Below are 23,182 nucleotides of genomic sequence, written 5' to 3'. Positions count from 1 at the left end.
AATTCTTTCTTGAATAAGGAGAGGTATAGATGCAGTTTTGTGTGTATCAATTTTATTTCCCTGACAGGAATACCCTCAAGGGAAAAAGTGGTGGTCTGGAGGTCTAAATACCATTTGCCACTGTGTTTAGTTAACAACAACACAAGAAGTAGTCAGCATTTATAAATTGGGAGATTGCATAGCAAAATCCTGACTATTTTTTTTTTAACTGAAAGGTCTAGCAGCCTGGGACCCACACACCTGGGGGAATAACAACTAGAGCTGAACTGCCCCCTTTCAGAAGGACCACGTGCCTGCCCTTTCCCACAGTCACCACCCACGCCTTATTTTTTGATATTTTTACCTGCCTGGCCTTGTGAACACCTGAGCTTGGAAACCATATTTACTGAGTCAACCCAAGCTTATTAGCCCTGAGCACCATCCCTGACTTCACTCTTACCCTCACTCCCCACATCGAATCAATCAGAAAGTTCTACTTACCTTTTAAACATTTCTGAAACTCTGAATTTTCCAAATGATTCCCTCTGATATTCACTCTAATCATCTGTTAATCCCGCTGGGACTAAATTCCATGGACCCTCTACTTTTTCACTGTCACTCAGCCCCTCATGTCCTCTCTCCACATGCCTACTATTATAAACCCTTCCTTCCTTCCTCACCTCCACCTCTGCTCCCCTCACCCCTCTCTCTTTCTTCATCCTGCTCATCTGACAAACCACAGCTCTTGTTATAAATCTTAATCTCTGCTCATTCTGCACCTGTACCCGGGCTGCTGAATGTGGCTGGAGAAAAACATACTCACGGAGACCAACGTGATCTATTTTAAATTCATGACCACTGATCTCAGGTGGGTCCTTAGGTTAGCCTTGGCAATCCTACTATACTTCCCTAGCCCATCCTCTTCCCCTGTCCTAGATGACTATTCCATACCTTGCCCTCTCTTTAGAAATCTCCTCCCCACTCGCAGCTACAAAACCGTGCACTTTGTACTTCACCAAGAAAACAGAAGTGACAGAAGACTTTCCACACACTCCCACTTCCACTTGCCTCAACCTTCCTGCATTTAGGCCCACACTCTCTGTCCTTCGGTTTGTGGAGGAACTATCTACCCCTATTTACAGCAACTCCTACATCTGTATCCTAGATCCCACCTTCTCTAATTTCCAAACCGTCATTCCTCCAGCAGCTGCCTCTTCCTCTCCTTCGTCACCCGACTTCCCCTCGCCACTGGGTCCTATCTGTCAGCAAGCTGCACGCTAGGCTTTGCCCATCTTTAAAAAAACCCCTCCTTCACCCCACATCCTTCTCTGGGTTCTGTTTTACTCCTCTGTTCTCCTTTGTAGGAAAACTCCCCAAAAGAGATGTCTACACTCATTCCTACTCTCTGTAAAACCCATCTCATCAGGCTTTCATCCCCCCTTCCACTCCACCAGAATCGCCAGGCCAGCTCCCCGGCCCCGCCCCGCGAGCTGGTCCTCACGCGCCAAGCATTCTTGTGCTTTGAGGCCTCGGGCCAGGATGGCCTTCTGCTTGGCTCACTCAGCCCCAGCTGTGGCCACACGGCTCCTGGCATCACTTCCTCCAGGCTTCCCTGACCTCCGCCCTCTCACACACACATCTTGACACTGCTTAGCCCTCTTCCTGGGTTTTATTTTTCTCCATAGCCCTTACTGCCCCATGACATATTCTAAATTTGTTCAGCTGTTACCCATTTCTCTCCCCTCTCACTGACTGGCTTTCTCATTATTAAGTTCTGAATATGACAGTGTGTGCAGGCTTTTATTCTCTATGACCTGGGGATATTCTGAGATGACCGAACACTTCTTGGGTTATGCAGAGCCTGATAATTCAAAGTACATAACGCGCCCTCTTTAGCAGTCTCCTTTCCGCAGGGAAACATGTCTGCAACTCTCGGACGGGTGCCTGGGAAGGCTGCTAGGAAGCACCTGACATGTGTCATCCCAACATGGTAAACAGCTATAACTCACTGCAAGTCTTCAGACATCCTGATGGGATGGGTTACACATAAAGTCGCCACTTACATACACATACAAGTATGTACTGAGCGTAAAACTTGATTCAATCAGATGCTTGTCAACAGTGTTTTCAAAATTATTTCATAATCCTTCAGAGGCTAAAGTTACTTGGCATAAAATTTTTATAGGCATAAAATTTCTTTTGTCCAAATCACTCAAAGCTGTGGTCAGTGTAATATATTCAAAGTAATGTTTGGGTAAAAAGATGCCATCATTTCTTCATCAATTGTCCAGGGAGGGCATAAGTAAAACGAGTACATATTGTACTTTGAAAAACTATCCCATCAAATGGTTCCGCTGTTATTATTAACATTAGAAAGACAAGAAGAGCCATTTTGCAAATCTCACCGAAGGAAATATGCCAAAACCTAGGAAAAACTATAGGTACATGATAATCAGCATTACAGATTATAGCATTTTGCATTACAGTAAAGCATTGCAAACAACCTGATTTTCCAACCATAGTGATATACAGTCACACAACAGCGATGGCTCTACGATAATATGAAAAAAGGTATCTCAAACACCCTGTATACCACTTTACTTTTTTAGAAACGTTGAAAGGAAAGACATGGAGACGTTAAGAGTGATTGTGTGAAGGTATTTTTTTTTTCTTTTCTCTAAGCTCCCCAAATGTATCATTTTGCTTTTCAAATTTAAATGTTACTAAATTTTAAAATTAAGAAAATATAGACAATTTTGACACACATGTATTAACACAGAAAGGCTCGATGGCACATGTCATTCTGTGAACTACTGGGTCTTGAGACTTGAGTCCACATCCTGTTCCAAGTCCCCACTCATTCCTAACTTCCTCGTTAAATAGTTTCAGACAATCTTCTCTACTTGATAGTGCTGTTTGAATTTCTAGGTAGTTTAGATTTCTATAAAAGCTCAACTTAAAAATATACAACAGAAAATATACACAGAAGGCAAGAGATACCTTAAAATGTTACCTCTTTCAACAGACAGAATTATATACAAGTACCTATCAATATCACTTTTTAATGAAATAGCTATTTCCTTTACTGCCCATCATGTTTCTAATTATAAAGGAATGATACACTCATTTTATAAATGCAAAGACTGAGACACAAAGTGAGCAGTTATTGTCTCACTAAAAATTCCATAGTATATCTAGAATTTTATACAAGAAGTTGCAATAATTTTGTCAAACTAACATAAATTCAATCATTTATGCAACAAATAATTTAGATGTCTCAAATGTAAGGTGCCTAGTGTTCTATAGAAATGTATAAATATGCAGTTCTAGTCCTCAAGGAGCTTATGGTCTGGAAATAATGATATGCACACCTGTCAACATCACTAGGTGACTAAAATTGGGATGCAACTCCATCTTATTTACCCATGTGTTCTTACCACCTGGCAAAGTGTGTCACCATTATCAGGTGCTCAACAAATGTTGCCTGAATAGACAATTGAATGAAAAATGTCAAAAGAGATTATAAAGAGCAATAAAGGAAGAAGAAACCCACTTGGACCTGCAGGACTAGGGATAGAAATGGAGGCAGAAATGAGAAGAGGCTTACGATAGGCAGGTGAGAAGGTGAGATTAACGTTGCAAGAATTGGAGCCAGTAGTAAGAACCTGCTTTTCATTCTGTGGGACGTGGAGTGCCACTGAGTATCTTCAAACAGGGAAGTAACATGATACATATTGCACTTGAAAAAATTAATCTGATCTTCTACATTTTGGATAGCAAGTGTGGAACTCGGTTCAGAGGCTATCACAATAGTCCATGCAAGGAGAAATAAGGTACTAAACCCAGGAGGCTGAGGAGGATAGAAAGGAAATAGATTTAGGGTATGTGGCTAACTGGGCAAGAGCTGCTGCTTTAAATACCATTTTCTATTTAGATTCAACTGATACTGAGTTCTTCCTATACGCATATGACACCTAGACTGGAACTGTCACATACTCAAGGGGCAGTACTTTCACACCTCATGTTATGGATGAAGAGACTAAGTCTCCACAGGACACTCAGCAAGTAAGTGGTAGGAAAAACAAATCAAACCCAGGTCTCTTAACTACAGTGTCCTTCCTGCTTTATGACAAATGTTCAACCTAATGAGATTTCTGTGTATTACAATCTGGAAGTGGAATCTACAGCTTGTCACTCCAATGCCAATATCGTTTGCCGGGAACGCTTTGCCTCTGATGGTCCTAGACGTGACTCTCGAGAGTCATTTCATTTGGATTAGATAATTTGACCCAATATACCTTTCCCATTTCTTATCCAGTTCCCTGTCCCCACACACCCCACATTCGGCTACTCAACATCTCCTCCTTCACACATCCTGAATAAATTCTCTCCTTACCCCTAAGCAATTTCCTCATCTATAGAATGAGGGTAACAGTACCAAACCATATAGAGACATGCAAAGCACATAGAATAATGTCTCACATACAGCAGATACCAAATAAATGTTAATTAATTACACCTGCCTGCTCCAACCTTATTTGCCTTTTAAAGTTCAGTCTACATCAACTCCCTGGATTGCTCCAGGAAGAGTTAATGGCTCCCTCTTCAATTTCTGTGATTTAAAGATTTTTCATAGTCTCATTTATGAAATTTATGTCCTGGCTAAAGTACACATGCCTATTTCTCCAACTAGAATGCAAATGCGGTGTTGCATTTATATTTCTGTCCTCGATGAGGCTAGCGTAGTGTGATGGGTATAGTCAGTCCCAAATAAATAACTGCTGAATTCACTCATGTATACTCTCATTAGTCAATCGCTAATTAATTTTAAAATAAATTTGCAGGGAAGATGATTACACAACACACATAATTAGAACAAATATATCTATCAGTGCCACATTCAGTTAGTCTCATTCACCTATGACTTAGGAAAAAAGAAATAATTCCTTGAACGTAACACTATAAATGAAGTAACATCGTGGGTTTAATGAAGAAATCTGTTTTTGTTATAATATCTTCGAAGTATACATCGCAGCATATGATACCATCTCATCCAGTTTCCTATCCATGTCCACATCCTAACAGAATCGTCCAGACTGAGCATGTCCAAGGTCTGTTAATAGCAAGACTGCTGGCCAGCTCTAGTGCTTAACAAATGTTTCCTTATATTGAGCTTAAGTCAGTCTTCTTATAACTTCTACTCATTAATTCTAGCTCTGCAATTTATATTAATAAGGTTTCTACCCCAAGGAAATCTATAATTGGAACCACAGTATTCTTGATTGCAAGCTGCATCCTCTCTCTACAGTTCAAACAAAAGGAGAGGAAAAACTATTGAATTTATAGCAGGAGAAAAGTTTGTATTGCTTATTTTCTTTCAGCTGAAGTGCTGAGAATGGGTGTCAATAAGCTGGAGATAAATGCACTGAAGAGCAGTAGACAAAGTCTAGCAGGTAAATGAAGTGGTCAAATACAGAGCAGTGAGGTACACAGAAGTGCATGTAAAAACAGGGCCTGCAGTCAGACAGCCGTGCTTATTGGACAACCTAACCCCTCATGGGCTACATCCCATCAGACTTCGATACTTCCACATCTTCCCATCCTACGATGGCCACCGTTTCAGGCTGTACACGGTTTCAAACTAGAGGATATTAACAGTTGAGCATTTTCTCATTCTTTCTGCTCTATGTCCGACGAGCCCATGAAAACTCGCAGCAGGTTCAATGCATCTCAGATACATTCAAACACAACCTAGAATTTGAAAATAAAAAACAAACAGAATACTATGGCCTAAAGGATGGGATCACTACTTGCATAACGAAACAGCCCCTGCCATCTGGGCGTAGCTTTCTTCTTATATTATTTGCTTATCGAGGGGTGTTGCAACATGGTCTTACAGATCAAAAAGGCAGCCTTGGAGAGCAACCGTTGAAGCTCATAAAATCTGCTGAACACTCTTGTTCCATCCTTGGAGAACAGATCTAAGGACTAAAAAGGATTGTTACATCATTACTGTCTCATAAAACCTAAAAGTAGATTTTCAACAGGCCACATTCATTGGCTTCTGAGAAGTTTTACAAAGTGATATTGTTTAGTCATGGCAAGTATATAGCACTGGATTATAAGTAGATAATACTGAAGATGAGAAAGGTAACAAATGATCACGCCATTTAAAAACCTATAGCGCAACACATATACATGGAATCTAAAACAAAATGGTTCTGATGAACCTAGGGGCAGGACAGGAATAAAGACGCAGATGTAGAGAATGGACTTCAGGACACGGGGAGGGGGAAGGGTAAGCTGGGACGAAGTGAGAGAGTGGCATGGACATATATACGCTACCAGATGTAAAATAGCTAGCTAGTGGGAAGCAGCTGCATAGCACAGGGAGATCAGCTCGGTGCTTTGTGACCACCCAGAGGTGTGGGATAGGGAGGGTGGGAGGGAGAGGCAAGAGGGAGGGGATATGGGGATATATGTATACGTATAGCTGACTCACTTTGTTATGCAGCAGAAACTAACACAACACTGTAAAGCAACTACACTCCAATAAAGATGTTAAATAAAAACCTATAGCGCTGTCATTCTGAATACTTTTCTCACTTTTGGATTTCTGCTGTTATCATTTACACAAACGCAATTCCCACCTCCCAGTGTGTTCCTGCCAGCCCTGCACATGCTTCTATAAAAGGGAAGATATCAAGCTTACTCATGTTAGCAGACTCTGACACGTCTCAAGATAAAATGGAACCATACTTCCTTTCAACTATTACTAGGATTTCTTCAGCTTAGGAACAAGCACCAACACTATGAAACGTCCTGCTTCTAATTAAATATACCCAGTTTACTGGTGAAGAGTTTCTGCAAAATAATGTGGCCATCTATCAGTGTTTGCAGTGACCATCAGTAAAACTCAGACAATACCATGTCACATATGTCACATGCTCGGTCACATGCTGGACCCAACTGGGTTAATTGTAGTGAAACTACATGGAAGGCTATGAAGTATAGCTAGTCTCCAAGTTAGGAACAGACTACACTAGCCAGATTAATGTCATGTTATCCTGGAACTCAAAATCCACTTTCCTTAAAAGAAAAAAAAAAAAAGGAGAGGGGGTAAATAATAAGAATTACTTTCCTAGACTTATATATAAAAAATTTAAGAAATAATGGTAAGAGCAGTAAACACTTATAATGTTTTTACTATATACAAGGCACTGTTTAAGCACTTCACAACAATCTTATAAGGTAGGTACTATCACTCTCCATTTACAAATGATGAAACTGAGGCAGAGAGAAGCTAAGTAACTTGACCAAGGTAAAAAGCTGGTAAGTGGCAGAGGGGAGTCCTAACACAGGTAATCCTAACACAGGTAATCCTAACACAGGTAACGCTTACAAATCACAATGGGATAAAATGAACAGTTCTTCTAAAATGCAGTCGTTCTGCATGTTCCTTTCTCCAGGGTCCCTCTTGCCAGGGGCCTGAAGTAAACACTTGTCAGTATCTAAGACATCCCACAGCCAACTCCAGTCTGAAACCTTTGCACTGGTCCTGCACAACCTGTTACAGTAGCCATTAGCCAAACATGGCTACTTAAATTTAATTTTTGAAATTAAATTAAAACTAAATAAAATGAAAATTTCCGTTACTTGATCACACGACCCACTCTTCAAGTTCCAGTGGCGACCCTACTAGAGAGCAGATAAAATATTTCTATCTTTCTAGGAAGTTCTACTGGATATTGGGCTGCCTGAGACACTTTTTCCATAAAGGGCCAAACAGTAAATATTTTAGGCTTTGCAGGCTGTACGGTCTTTGTAGCAATTACTCAACTCCACCAGTGTAGTGCAAAGCAGTCACAGACAAAACATAAACAAATAAACATGGCTATGTTTCCAAAAAGTAGGCAGCTGTCCCACTGGTCACGGTTTACCAACCCTCAATCTAGATGACTAGAGTTTCCATGTATATTTCCCCCTAGTTTTGGATCTGCAACTTCTCTTCCTTAACCAGTGGAAAAGAGAATTGTAGCAGGAGTATAGACTCTCCCTGTGCTCTCTGTGGAGAGAAACATGTGCCATGTAACTCTCTCATTTCATCTCTTTCCCCTCACAAGGTGCAAGTGCACATACTCCAACCTAAAAGTTCTTAAGAAGCTGAAAATCAGATGGGGGGGGCCCCATCCTCAAAGGTTGACTTAGTAGGTTTAAGGTGGAGCCCAGAAACTGGCATGTCAAATGAGCCTCCACGGTTGTTTTAATCCTGGTGGTCTGTGGACCACCGTATGAAAAACACTGCTAGCCTTTCAAACACTAGGTGGGAGAAGGGAATGAAGAGTTAGCTGGTAAATTCCCCTCTAGTAGGTGTAATCCCAAACCACAGAGAGAAAGCTATCACTTAACCCCAGCAGTTCCCAGAAATGTCCAAGAGTCACTTGAGCAGATTAGAGGGCAAAGGAGGCCTCAAATGGCTCCAGCAGGAAAGAGCTCAGGGTAGAAGGAGGCCTGGGGAAGCCAGGTATCTGCCTGGCTTGGAAGGCAGGGGACAAAGAAGTTTTTCAAAAGGACCTCAGGAACCGACATGCCCCACCACACTCCCAGCCGGTGGAGACCCATCCTGTCTGATGTTCCTGGAGCCCAGAGGCAACGCAAGGAATCTTCAAGAGCCTATCTTTCTTTATCTTTTCTTCCTTTATAAATGGATTCATCCACTATTAGCTGTGACCGTGCACAAGTTCCTCAACATCTTGGTGCCTCAGTTTCCTCACAAAATGAAACAAAGCGTACAAAGGGTTCTTGTGAAAATCAAATGAATTAACATTTGCAAAGCAATCAGAACACTGCTTGGCACAGAGGCAAGTGCTTTTATAAGTGCTTGTGAAAGAAATAAAAATGCCATTTAACATTTAATAATCACTTCCTATGTGTCAGGTATAGTGTTAGATGTAAAGATACAAAAATAAAGAGCACCTCAGAGGAGACGGACGTGAAAACGTTGTCTGACGCCACGTTTATACGGCACACAGTGCTGTGCACACTTAAAAGATAAAGTCCTACAGCTCCGCCGCACTGCTGTACGTATAGTTCATATACCGCCTTGTGCCCCTTGGTTAAGATGGCGAATTCACATTACGTGCTTTTTACCACAATAGTAAAAACATCACAAATGAATATGAAGGAGAGGATGTGAGGAGACAGGGGAAAGGAAGTTGACTGCTGTAGTCTGGGATTGGACAGAAGCAGGAGGGATGCACTGGGGATGTAACAGAAGACCCAGTTTCTAAGTGGAAGACTGGATTCCATGCACTGGGGACAGAGCCCAGAGACGCGCCGAGGAGTTGGGCCAGTGATCTGAGATGGTGTTTATCGTGCATTATTAAACCTCCAGCGACTGTGAAAAAAAAAACACCGAAACCCCCCAAAAAATGAAAAACAATTTAATATCATCTATCGTGACATATGATATATATATAAAACTATAACTATAGTTAATAATACACTATTGCATGTTTGAAACTTGCTGAGAAAATATCTTAAAAGTTCTCATCATAAGAAAGAAGACTGTAACTATGTGTGGTGATGTTAACTAGACTTGAGGTGATCATTTTGAATATACACAAATATTGAATCATTATGTTTCATAGCTGAAACTAATATAATGGTATATGTCGACTATATCTCAATATAAAAAATATTATCAATCAGAAAATCGGAGCCCTCTCATTTTTCTTCCAGGATAAAACGATTTCAGAAATATTCTTCAGTAGTGGCTTTCACTGCAGATTTACGTGGTTGGAATGTTTTGTGATGTATGATAGTATCTTCCTAGAAATGAGAATTTGTCATCTTCCTGAAAAATAAAAATCTTATTACTATTCTAACCAACCAACCAACCAACCAACCATAACGACAAAAACCTAAATGTCAAGAGTGTGTCCGGTGGCCCAGAAGGCCCCAGGCCACCTGGCCACCTGCCTGCACCTCCTCTGAACTGTGTCCTCTCTCTGCCCCATAGTTCGCTCAGCTCAGCCAGGGTGCACTTCTCCAACCACACAGCTGCTATGCGGCATCTACGCCTGTGTTTCCTCTAAGCAGAATGTTCCTGATATCCCACCCTCCAGGTCTCTGCTCAAGTGTCACCTCATCAGAAAGGCCCTCCGTGACCACCAACACCACCTTCTCCCACTGCTCTGTTTTCTTATCATGCCTGATTTCTCTTATTAGCACTTATTACAGGAGAGCTAACAGATTTCATAGAAGGCTACTTATTAGCCCCATTACTCTATGGTCTCTGGGAGGATCAGGACTTTTGTTATACTCACTACTTTCTCCAGCTCCCAAACCAGTGTGTGGTGTTCAGCAACTGATCAGAAACTCTTTGACATGAAATACTAAGAATATGAAGAACACCTAATGGACCCTTATCATATCATGGTATTTTTGTTAAAAGCCAGGTAGTCAAATGTTTTGAAGCCTCTCACTTTAATCACAAGCATATTTTAAAAACTTAGAGTCTAGTAAACTCCTCCCACATTAAACAAATTAAATAGCAATATCAACGTCCAAAGGACGTTTGAATTTTGAACCAAATCCAAAAGATTCTACCTGGTTACTTAACGTATAAAGTAACGTTGGTTTATAGCTTCATTTAGGTATTTTGTTTAACTTCATAATGATCTGACGAGATAAAGATGGGATAGATATTTCCCCCACTTAATAATGGGAAAATAGCCAAGAGAAGTTGCCTTGTTACACACACCCAGATCAGCAACAGGGTTGGAAACAGAGACACCTTTTCCTTCTCACAGACTCTCCTGAGTCATTAGGACCAAATGATTCAAATTCCACTTATGAGATAACCCTATCATGGAAACTACTGAAATGACAGTCATGGCAAAGTCTTAGTAGAACCAAGAATTAAATGGATATATGAATAAACACCCTCATTAACCAATGCAGCCCGCCTCCTCTTCTACCAACCTCTGAACATCTTCAGCCTATTTCTTAAGGCATTATCCTTACGTTTATCTATGAACATCATAGATACTCTAAATGCCACCTTTTGGCTATAAGTCATGTTAAACATCTACATTCAGATTACTGCATATTTCGTCACTACTAGACGATACTGACATCCCATGTCAGTACATGCTGAATGGAGAGGAGGCCGGGTCTGCAAACGAATGGTAACATGTAGACATATGGCCCCAGTCCTGAGCAAGGATGTTTTTCCAGGTGATAAAGTCATTGCAGTATAACAATAACCCTCATTACTCCTGACCTGAGGCACATCCAAGTACAACACCTCTTCTCAATAAACAACAGCAAAAAAAGAGTTTCGTACTTCTGAAGGAACAACGAAGGAAAACAGATTTATCGCTTAGGGGGCAGATGGTCCAATTCCATCTTGTTACAGATGAGAAAACTGAGACCCAAATAAGTTAAAAGATTTGTCTAAAGCCGTACAGCTAGTTTTTGAAAGAGCCACAGCTAGAACCCTAGCCTCCTGCCTCCCAGTCCAGAGTTCTACATTACAAGCTTGATAATCCATACAAATTGGACTTTTTCCTCCTAGTTTTTCCCTTTAATGATCTTTTAGGTTTTGAGCAGAGGAAAATTAGTCATGAAACAAAGTGCCCCCAGACTGTTTGATCATTAAGTGCCCCATAAATATTTGAGTCAACTGAACCAAATCTGGATATGACTTATCCCCACAAGATGCAGAATGTTTAATACTTAATTTAAGGCCATCCCATTTGTGATTTTTGGTTTCCATAGTGATAAATAACATTTACTGCTACATGTGGCCTGGCTTACATCTATGAACAAGCACTTCCTGATGAATGGCAACTCCCACAAGATATAATTTCCCAGATATTTTAAACAGCTGATGAAGGAAAAACATTCCCCATAGAAAAGATTAATAACTGATTGGGTCATTCAGCATTGAAAGGCGCTCTAAGTTTGCTATGATACAGCTGATACTCTGCCCTTATAAATTGGTTTCAGGAACATAAGGGTAAACATTTGGGCTTTATTAGCAAACTTAACAGAGAGGACTATAAAATTTAGAATTGTAAGAACCACACCATAAATTTGATTCAATAGTTTTCAATCCTACACAACGACAAAGATGTATTTCTATTTTAACTCTTCAATCATGAGTTTCAGTCTTACAGAGGACCCTGTGACACGCCCGTTCTACTATAACCAGCATATTTGGAACATAACAATGCTGTTAGTCCATTCTGGATATGAACATAGGGGTGACGCACAAAGGAAAAGCCACGGAAAGAAGCCGTGAGCTTCAATCACCACCTAGTCCTTCACTGCCTTCAGCTGCCTTTTATGAGGGGTCGTTCTGTAAGAAGCAAGCTTATCAAAAATGTTCCAGGTGTTAGGTCATTAAAAATATAAGAAGAAAATAAAAAGGGTATATATGTAATTACACTTGCAGAAATATTTTTGTTCTCCTAGCATCATCTTCCCAGAAGGCTGTGATATAGAAACTGATTTTCATTTCTTATTTTTCAACTTTGTGTTGACAGCTTTGAGGGGTTGTTGAGTTAGAGGGAAGGGGTCAAATATTTTTCAAAGAGGACAGCAGGTTTAATTAGTATCTTGATGTTCCCTGGGTCTCTATGATCTCTCCCCTGTGCGATTACAGAAGCCTGTACACACTGTTTCTAAGAACATTTCAACAAAATTGCCTTTGGTGAGAACAAGACAACTGTTCACAGTATGGACAGAATAAGTAAATCTTCTGCACTAGAAGCCTGGTTTTAATATGGCTTAAAAAACCATCTTTATTCATCTCAGGTCACAAACTATTCCCACCTAAAATTCCCAAGATTCTATCCCAATTTCAACCCTACACTAATCCTCTCCCAACCTGTGGAAATTAAATACAGATACTGTTCAGTTTCTCCAAAGGACAGCAAAGAGGTCCTTCAACATCAATTGGATATATTTCTCACAATATGGCCATCCTTATGGAAATTCTCTTGGAAATGTGGAATGAAGAAACCAAAGCTGGGAAAAGGAGAACAGACTGCTAGGGTGTTTGGTACAGAATACGACTGGGTTGATTCATGTCTTGCCTCTTCTGTAACAAACAACTGAACAAAGTTCTGGTCACTACAGTAGAAGGACCCCCATAAAGAATAGAGAAAGGTGACTAACTGCCTCTGGGCAGTTTCAGACTTCATGTCTTGGCAGTGAGTGATTTGGCCTGGAAGGGATATGCAACATCTCTGAAAGCAGCTAACAGAATGCTCTCTATGTTCTGCTTCCAGATAATAAGCCATCCATCGTGCACTCTGGGCAACTCCATTCAACCAGTGCTTACCATGAAAGTACCATATAGTTAGCACCATACTAGCTGCTGTCAGTGGTAACTTACATTTCAACTAGCGTACCTGTCGCAAAACAACTTTCATTTAAATTGAAGACAATATATTCTCAGGAAAGTGATTAAGTACAGACCTAAGCCATATCCTGATTTATAAAATATAAATTTTAAATTCTACAAGAGATTGCCAGGTACTAAGGAAGAGATCATTCAAGGAACTGAGCTATACTAGGTAAACAGAGGTATAATGGCCCCAAAGCCAAAAGAAGGTAAAAGCTACAGATGCCCAAAAGCAAAACTGGAGAAATATGAGATAGCATCTGAAAGCAATAAGCAAAAAAAAAAAAAAAAAAAAAAAAATAACAAACACCTCATAATAGTTTTCAGCAGAGTTTTACTTCACAAAAGAGCCACTGAAGTTATCGAAATAAATCTGTCCACCATCCATACCAAACCACAGGTAACCAGATATTATAGGTCATCAACATGTTCCAACTGCAAATCACCAGAAAGTTTTAAAATGAAGTCAACTGACATAAATCATTAACTCTCAAGATGATAGTTAAAGTATCTTGTTAGTATTCCTGTAAGTAGCAGAAAGAAATGAGTGTTAATGAAAAACTGGAACTCCAGTGCTGTCAGAGACCTAGAGATAATTATGCCCTATGTAAATTAATGTAAATGCAAATAGTCTAAGAACTCTAAGCTTTGAATTCTATTCATATATATTTTAAGTCTAAGTGTAAACATATTTTTTTAGAGGAGTAGTTTAAGAGGATCTCTCCTGACTATCTTAGCCCCCAAAGACCGTTAGGTACAGGCACTTAGAAGAAAAGTGTGTTTCTGTTGTGTTTTTAATTAATCATTAATGAGGCTCTAAATACCAATTTAACCTTAGGTAATCATCTACTCACTTTCTTTAACAAAGTACAAAATAGAAACTTTGTTACATTGTATCACCCATGAAACTGTGACATTTAACCCTAGATATACATAAGATAATTTGACTCTGTAAACATAAAACAGCTGCAAGAGAAGACGGAAGATACTCATCATACTAAATGCTTGGGGTCTGTACCTTCTTGCAGGAGCAAAAAAAAAAAACTTTTCTTCACTAGCATTTTATCTGTAAACAGCTTACATAACTTTGCAACCTTGAGGCACTAAACACGGGAAGCAACTTCATCATCTATCGCTACAATGCAATATTACTAAATATCTCAGAAACAGATTTTGAAGTAGAATTATTAAAGTTCAATTTTATGCCTAAATTGAAGGTACGAGTCTAAATTTAATTGTTCCAAGAATAACACACCGTGACTACCACTGGTTCACTCAAAACTGATCTAACTGAACAAATATTCATAAGGCTGAATTGGGAGGGGTACCTAGTTCCACCCTGTCACTGCTCCCTACAGGGTCTGTTTCCCTTAAACTAAAGCTTTATCTTGAGGAATCCTGTAGCTAAGGAAGGGATGGATGTTGGGACCTACAACTGGGAAAACACCTTCATTATCAGATTGAATTCCTCTGGGGAGGAGCAGAGTCTAAAATGTCTCTCACCAGCTCAGAAAAAAAAAATGCTTGTTTCTTCAGTTTTCCCTTCTACAATACTCCAACTTAAAAGAAAATTTTGCAAAAACATAGGAAAACTTTTGTAAAAGCACTAACAGTTAACTAAATGCTTTTCTTGCCTTAAACGACTACCTGATACCAGGAGAAATGTTGATGTTCATCAATTTTCTAGAAAAACTAAAAGGCAGGCAAACACAATTGAACTTTTTATCTTCTAATTAAGTTGACTAAAGTACCCAAGATCAAGAGAACCCCAAAGGTTCTCAGACCATCAAGGGTGGGGCCTTGAACCTAAGTCTACCACTGGCTTTGATATTCCCCACCTCATCTCTCACCCAATCCTACAACTCTGCATCAATATGGCACCTTGCCCATGTATCCTAAGCTAGAATTCTTGAAGCTAGAATTCTTGAAGTCCTCTCTCACCCCTGCATCCCCAAGGTTACCGAGTCCTATGGTTTATCACCTTAGAAATCTTTCACATTGGTCCTCTCTTCCCCATTGCCAAATCTAAGCTTTAATCCAAACTCCCTGCCACCCATCTCCACCTACTCCAGCCTATAATCCACAATGCCAACAGTTACATTTCTTTAGAAAAGAAAAAGAACATCTAATCATTACCCTCCCAGGTTAAAATCCCCTGCTGGTTCTAGGATCAAGTCCAAACTTCCTAAGTGCGCACGAAACTGCAATACCTGCTTCAGGTGCAGCCATGGCCACACCCCCTGTGAGGTTCCTGCCACACTCAACTGCACCTGCAGTGAGCAGGCCAGGGGAGCAATGACAAAATCTCCATCCAAATAAAATGGCATCAATATGTACATAAAATTCTCGTTCTACATCTTCCCAATTCCTGCTGCAAAGACTCAGTGGGATAAGGAAGACTTTTCTGTACTGAGTTCAGTGGTTGAGAGCATTGGCTAGAAGCCTAGAATCCTCTTGGCCTGTCTCTTTAGGGCTGGTGTGATACTGGGCAAGTTCCTTAATGATGCTGAGCCTAAATTTCTTTGTCTATAATATGGGAATAAGAGTGGGACAGACCTCATTCACGTGCTGTGTCAATTAAATGGCACAATGACATTATGTGGTTTTAGCACAGTGCCTGGCATATCCTGGAAACTCAACAATTAGCTCTTTATTACTGCAAGAACTGATTTGCCTTATGTAAGGGGGGAAATAAAGTGAGATATATTGAAATAAATAAACATCATTGGCATCAGTGAATTCATAAATGCCTTTCATGCGTGTGTGGTGGTAGTCATGGGAGATATTAGGCACATATTTTTGAAGGAATCTGTGCAATCTGAGGAGGTCTGGTAGCATTTATGAATTTAATCTACGGATGCTTTACTTCACAGCCCCATTTTATATAATGTAAAGCTTCTAATTCTCATATCTTACGATTCTAAACTCTTGGTTTGTCTGCTACACTCAAGGATACATCTTCTCCGAAACAAATAATAAATAATTTGTGCCAAACACCAAACAAGATACTGGGGAATATAAAGATGACTACTGTATTTTCCCACCATTTGAAGGCCATTCTTTGGCTTGGTTGTGTTGGTAGCTTAGCACTTGGAAAGGGAATCTCTTACACTTGGGCCCATTTTCCACCTTTTCTTCCTTCCTTTGCTTATTATGGACAAGGACTCCATATGTAGGTCCCTGAAAATGTGAGTGTTCAACTGCTTCTGCTTAAATTCTGACCTGCCAATAGTCAGTCCACAATGAGGGCAGTTATTTTCTCTCAATCTTCCAATCCCCAAAAGTGTACTTCCTTCTTAAATTGTAACCCCAGGAGTCTCGGAAATCTTTAAGAAAAAAAAATTTGTTTAACTAAATGTCTTCACGTGAAAAGATGTTCTACATCATTAATCATAGGAGAAATGCAAATAAAGATCACAATGAGATACCACTTCACACCAACTAAGATGGCTATAATCAAAAAGACAGAAAATAATAAGTGTTGGCCAGAATGTGGAGAACTTGAATCTTTATATGTTGCTGATGGAAATGTAAAATGGTGCAGTCACTTTGGAAAACAGTTGGGCAGTTTCTCAAAATGATTAATATAGAATTACCATATGACCCATCAATTCTGCTCCTAGGTATACACCAAGAAAAATGAAAACGTATGTCCACACAAAAACTTGTACACAAATATTCATAACATTATATACAACAACCCCAAAGTGAAAAACAATGCAAATGTCCATCAACAAATGAGAATGGATAAATAAAATGAAGTATACCTAGTTTCAGTTTTGCAAGATGAAAAAGTTCTGGGTATCTGTTTCACAACAATGTGAAACAATCTGTTTCACAACTATATAATACCACCGAACAATACACTTAAAATTTGTTGGCATATCTATTCAATGGAATATTTGGCAAAAAAAAAAGAAATGAAATACTGACACATTACAACATGGCTGACCTTTAAAACATTATGCTTAGTGAAAGAAGCCAGTCATGAAGGACCTCATATTATATAATACTATTTAAATATCCAGAACAGGCAAATCTACAGAGACAGAAAGTAGACTGGTAGTTGCCAGGGGCTAGGGGGATTGGGGAGAATGGGAATCACTTGTAATGGATACAGGGTTTCTTTTGGGGTGATGAAATATTCTAAAATTGATTGTGGTGATGGTTTGCTCAACTCTGTGAATGTACTTAACACCACTGAATAGTACGCTTTCATTGGGCCAAATGTATGTATACGAATGTTATCTCAGTAAAGCTATTAAAATTATACATGCAAAAAAAGTAAGTGACTTCTAGGTCCTTAGGCTAAAGCCATGATGTAATAAAACCGCTACAACGTTGGGGTCTATATCAGCAAAATTTGCACCAATTTTTCCTTTTAATGTTAAGTGTAAGGATCTGATATATTTGAAATCCTCATTGCCTTCCCTACCCCCTCTGCTATGTTCTTACTATACTCTCTCCTCAACAGGTGCTCCATGCTCCTGAGGGATAGGGCTTCAGAGTTACCTAGGGGACCACAAATAGCCAGAAAGAGACTCCAACAGAGAGCCTCTAAGGCCTTAGAGAGACCAGAAAACAAGGCTTCTCCATCCTCTCACCAAAAAGGGGCTTGGTAAGATGCAGGGACAGGCTAGCAGGCTAGAGAGAGGTAGAGAAGCAAGGGAATGACCCACATAAACCAGAACATCTCCATAAACACAATGACCTGGCTATGGTTTGTACATGGTCTGCTGTGAATGCTATAAGCAAATATTCTCAAATGGGGGTCTCAGGATCTCTAGAGACCCACAGATACACTCAAGAATCTGTGACTTCTCCAAAATAATCTTTCAGTCCTGTGTTTTCATTTCAGTGTTCATCTGAAAGAAACTGATACAATTTCACACTGGATCATCTGAACCAACCCTTTACCAACACAGTGCCCAGGTATGCATTTATGATTACAGTGGCACGGAGTGATCCTTATCAGCAACGCTGACAGAGCGCAGGCAAGCACACACATGACAATGATAAAGGTCAGTTTCAGACACTTATTGATCATCGAGTTAAGACTTTGATTTCATGACACCATGGAATGACAGGCAGTGGAGTACTGTACTATATTAATTGCTACAGGCTAATAAGGAAAAGGACAGAGGCAGACTGGACACATAATTGATGAAGTCATACCAAATGAAGGTCAAATGACATTAAGGCATTCATAATAATGTCTTCACAATGGCATGAAGGTATTATGACAAAGGTTTTGTTTTAGTGGTTCAAAAATTTACAAAGCGGAGGCAATGATAAGAAAAGGAGTTTTGTTCAAGTTGTTTTCAAAACAGTGTAAATGAGTCATTTCTACTATCTATTGACTTCCTTCAGCAGTCTGACACTTGGCTGTATGCTGAAACTGTACAAATTTTCCACATCTGTAAGAACTAAAATTCACAAACATTATATTCCTGTTTCTGATTCTAGCAATCATTGAAGTAGATGTATGCTTGATGCTGATTTCAGTAACTCTGGAATGCTAGCCTTATCTTTGAATGTACAAGACACTGACTGCACTAGCAAGGAAACTGGAAATCATTAAAATCATTAAAATTGTAATTCAAGGACTGCTCACTGGCACAGCTGCTATCTGATGGTCCTGAGATGATAGCAAGCAAGGCCTTCAAGTCCATAATGTGCTTCTGAATAACATATTTATTGCCAACAGGTATTTTTTGCACTACTATTATCAAAATCAAAAGACTCTTATGCATTAAGTATATATTAGGACCCGAGGCAACAACTTTATAGTAATTTAAAAAAATCGACGTAGGTGATTTAGTCTCAGCAAAAAATGCATTCATCATGTTTAATTTAAATTTTAATGGTTTAAAATATTGTTTGCATTTATTGGTGATTTTTAAAATGTTTTAATAGTGGTATAAAAGCTATAAGCATAAGGAGTATATATTTTACTTCATGTTTGTACATATTTAGTACAATTAAGCTAAGCTAATTTAAGTCAACGGAAGGAGTTGGCTGAAATGCATGTGTGGGCTGTTTGACAAACGCTTACTATAAGTAATAATATGGGGGTGATTTGGAACATGTTCATTCATTCAAAAAACATTCAAGATCCTACTGTGTGCTAGGTACTAGGATACAGTGTGGAACAAGACAGACATGTCTATGCCTTCAGGGGGCTTAGAATCTATTAGAAGAGGCACACGAACGTAACAAGTGAAATGCCGGAGAGGTAGAAAGTACCACAGAAACAAATGGCAAGGGGACTTCATTTAGTTCAGGGGGTAAAAAGGACTCCCTGAAGAATATGACATTTAAGTTAAGAAAAAGGGAAGAAATAGGAGTTAGCTAGACAAAAGTGAAGCAGCAGAGGAGGAAAGAGCATTCTTGACATCAGACACACCCTGAAGGCTTGTCGTCATGAAAGCATAGCAGATGAGAGGAACAGAAAGAAGTTCTGTGAGGCTGTAAGGGGAGTGTGAGTCTGGAGTATGCTGGGAGGTGAGGCAGGGCAATAGCTGTAGATTCCAGATAGAGGCAGGGACTTCCTCTTGCAAGGTCTTGAAGACTCCTTCTGGGGTCTGGCTTTTAACTCCTTAGGCAGGAGTTCTGAGGGCAATGAGAAGTCACTGGAGGGTTTTACACAGGTCACTGACATTGAGCTTTGTTTTGCAAAAACCCCTCGACTTCAGCCTGTACAGAGCATTGGAGGTCAAGGTCAGAGAGGGCAGCTGGAGGCCGCTTCAGCAGGCCAGGCGAGACAGGACGGTGGCCTCACAGGAGTTCTGCACTGCCGCAGCACACTGGAGAGTTTTAAGACATAACGGATAAAATGTAAGAATTTAAGTTTAAGATAGAATTGAGAAAACTTGGCAACTCACTGCAGGTTGGAGTTAAATGAGAAGGCTATATAATGGAAAATGGCCAAGTGGGAATGGTGGATGGTGTCTTTCACCAGAAGGAGGAAGAATTGCAAATCCTTGTAAGTTGAGGACCACCTGCATTCAAAGGCTGCTTTGTACAAGCTGTTTGAAAAAGTATTTTTGTTTTTCTTGCAATTTCAGACCTCTGCATCTATTATGAATAGTTTAAAAAAATACTACTGACTTGCATAATCACTCACACCCAGAGGCGGCAATATTCAAAACAAGTCTGTGTTCTTTTTGGGAAGTCTTGGTTCAAAGACAAAAATCTGAGAACAGACACATCTGTTGATCCTGACTATTGACACGATGCTTCAATGCAAACCCAAGCACTACTTAAGACCTTTCTTTGATGGGACAATAGGCAACATAGGTACTTAGGTTTAAGAGGCTCCCACTCTGCACTTCATGCCTTAGAAACATGGATTTAGGGGCTTCCCTGGTGGCGCAGTGGTTAAGAATCTGCCTGCCAATGCAGGGGACACGGGTTCGAGCCCTGTTCTGGGAAGATCCCACATGCCGCGGAGCAACTAAGCCCGTGAGCCACAACTACTGAGCCTGCGCGTCTGGAGCCTGTGCTCTGCAACGGGAGAGGCTGTGACAGTGAGAGGCCCGCGCACCGCGATGAAGAGTGGCCCCCGCTCTCCGCAACTGGAGAAAGCCCTCGCACAGAAACGAAGACCCAACACAGTCAAATAAATAAATAAATAAATAAATTTATTAAAAAAAAAAAAAAAAACATGGATTTAAATATCAACAGAACTGGGAATTCAAGTTCAAGTGACCAATGCACCTGGCAGAATTTAACCCAGCATTAAACCTCTCCATGCAAATTCACAATTTGCTAAGAACAAACAACTCTGGGAAAAGTTTTCCCATGACCCACACCCTCATGAGCATTTTTAATATTTCAAAAATGCTTAGAAACTGGAACAAAGCAATTTAAAAATCTCAAAGGGTCAGAGCAACTGGAGTTAGCTTAAGAATGCATTATACATGAAAGACACCAAGGCTCTATAAACAGGGCATCTTCTTCACACCAAAGCACAAGAAAACAAAGGAAGAACTAAACTAACACAGACCACAGAAAATATCACATGAAAGGAAATTCATGTCTGGCACAGCCTAGAAGAGAAAAATCTCAAATAAACAGGCTTGGCTTCTGTGGGCTCCCTAAAAGCAAGGAGTAGAAAGAGGAGAATCATTTTTAGTATCATGAAAGTGAGAGACAGACCTTTATTAATGTGCCAGTTTATTAGGATTACTAAGGAAGCAAATAGAAGCAGAGGGTCTCGGGCCACTCTCCTCTGCCTCTGTCTCCACACAACTTGGCCCATTATCTATTCACGGCACTGCACAATCTACCTTCTGGGTCTGCCTCTACTTCTTTCCCCAGGGGTCACAGATGGCAAGACCGTTGACATGGGTGATCATTTATTTAATCAACACTCATGTCATTCTTATTATGTGTCAGGCACTATTCTAATGCCTCACAAATAAAAACCCACTTAATCCTAACTACTGCACGAGGCAGGCACTATGACTATTCTTGTTTTATGCACAGGGAACTGAGGCATGGACATTTCGGCTACAAAATTTGCCCCAAGTCAAACAGTGCTAGCAAGTGACACAGCTGAGATTTGAAACCACTTTTAATCATCAGAGCTATAAAGGATATTTTAATTTTCTCCATTATTTCTTATATTTTCATACTTTCTTACAATGAGGATTTACTACTTTTATAATAATGAAAAACTAAAAGACCACTTTTACTTTGAAATACCAAACCAAAATAAATAAATAAATAAATAAAAACAAGGCCTCGAATGCCTCACGTATGATATCATACCTCATTTGTTGGTAGCCAAGAGGCTAGGCCAGATGATCCTCTTTGGATCATTTGCCATGAGATCTTCAATTCTACGCCCTGTTCCCCATTACACAGGCAGTAAGGGGAGCAGAAAATGTAGACAAGGCAGAGATGATGAACATATGGTCCGAAAAACCGTCCTGGGATCTAGTTCTAGCTTACCAGTTGTAGAATCTGGAACAAATGCTGAAGCCCTGTAAGCTTCAGTTTTCTGATCTGACAACTGGATATAGGTAATTATAGCTGTCTCCTCGAGTTAACTCACGTAAACTACTTAAAAACATAAATGTGCCCGGCACAGAGTAAGAGATCACAAAACTGTCGAACACGGGAAAACTAAACTGTCTCAATATCTGCCTATGTAGATTATTCCTGGGCCAGAGCAATCCAATAAACCAAAGATTTCATAAAATCATCGAACATGAACAAAAGAAAGAATCTGAGTAAGAACACAGGAAGTTTCGCATCACTGCATTACTCAGCAATCAGGGCTGACAGAGTAGAGGGACCATCTTTGAGCCACAGGGAGATGACTCCAGGCCCAGAGGCAGGAGTCATGGTACTGCAGTGGAATGTAAGAAAATAGCTACGGTGGTAGGGGCCACATCTGCCTGATGTGCCTTTTTTAAATACAAAGGGTTATGTTTCAAGGAACAAGAAACTTCATGCCTCTGATTCTCCATTTCACTATTTATAAAAGAAAATCATTGAATTGCGTGGCCCCGAAGATGCCTTCCAGCTCTAATAACCTGTATTTCTTTAATGGTATAACCAGATCCTCTTAGTCAAGATGTACTAATGAGTTTCCATCACATTTCTAAGGGATATCACTCTGTCAAGCAAGTGGGTCTTCAAATAGCATGTAGTAAATAAATTTTTTTATGTTGCCCCCTTAGTACCCACAGCAATTCCCTAAAGTTACGTTAAGCGTTCCTGTTAAAAACAATGCTTCTGCGCTTCCCTGGTGGCGCAGCGGTTGAGAATCTGCCT

At 40.0% G+C, this 23,182-nt stretch overlaps 1 protein-coding gene across 6 annotated transcripts in view; it reads right to left on the bottom strand.

Annotated features, from left to right (window-relative positions):
* The window catches only part of LRRC8D (leucine rich repeat containing 8 VRAC subunit D), a 110,509-nt gene that overhangs the window by 48,147 nt on the left and 39,180 nt on the right, over positions 1–23,182 (bottom strand). Inside the window, exon 3 of one of the 6 annotated variants that reach the window (XR_005021012.1) lies at positions 17,340–20,202. The exons of the other annotated variants lie outside the window; for them this stretch is intronic. The gene's annotated coding sequence lies outside the window, so the exon portion shown is untranslated. Of the gene's footprint in view, positions 1–17,339; positions 20,203–23,182 lie in introns of those variants that run through there. 6 annotated transcript variants of the gene reach the window in all.

This window comes from Balaenoptera musculus, chromosome 1, assembly GCF_009873245.2.
Source record: "Balaenoptera musculus isolate JJ_BM4_2016_0621 chromosome 1, mBalMus1.pri.v3, whole genome shotgun sequence".
Lineage (NCBI taxonomy): Eukaryota > Metazoa > Chordata > Mammalia > Artiodactyla > Balaenopteridae > Balaenoptera > Balaenoptera musculus.
Note: the sequence above shows the minus strand (reverse complement) of the source record. Positions and strands in the feature narration are given on the sequence as shown.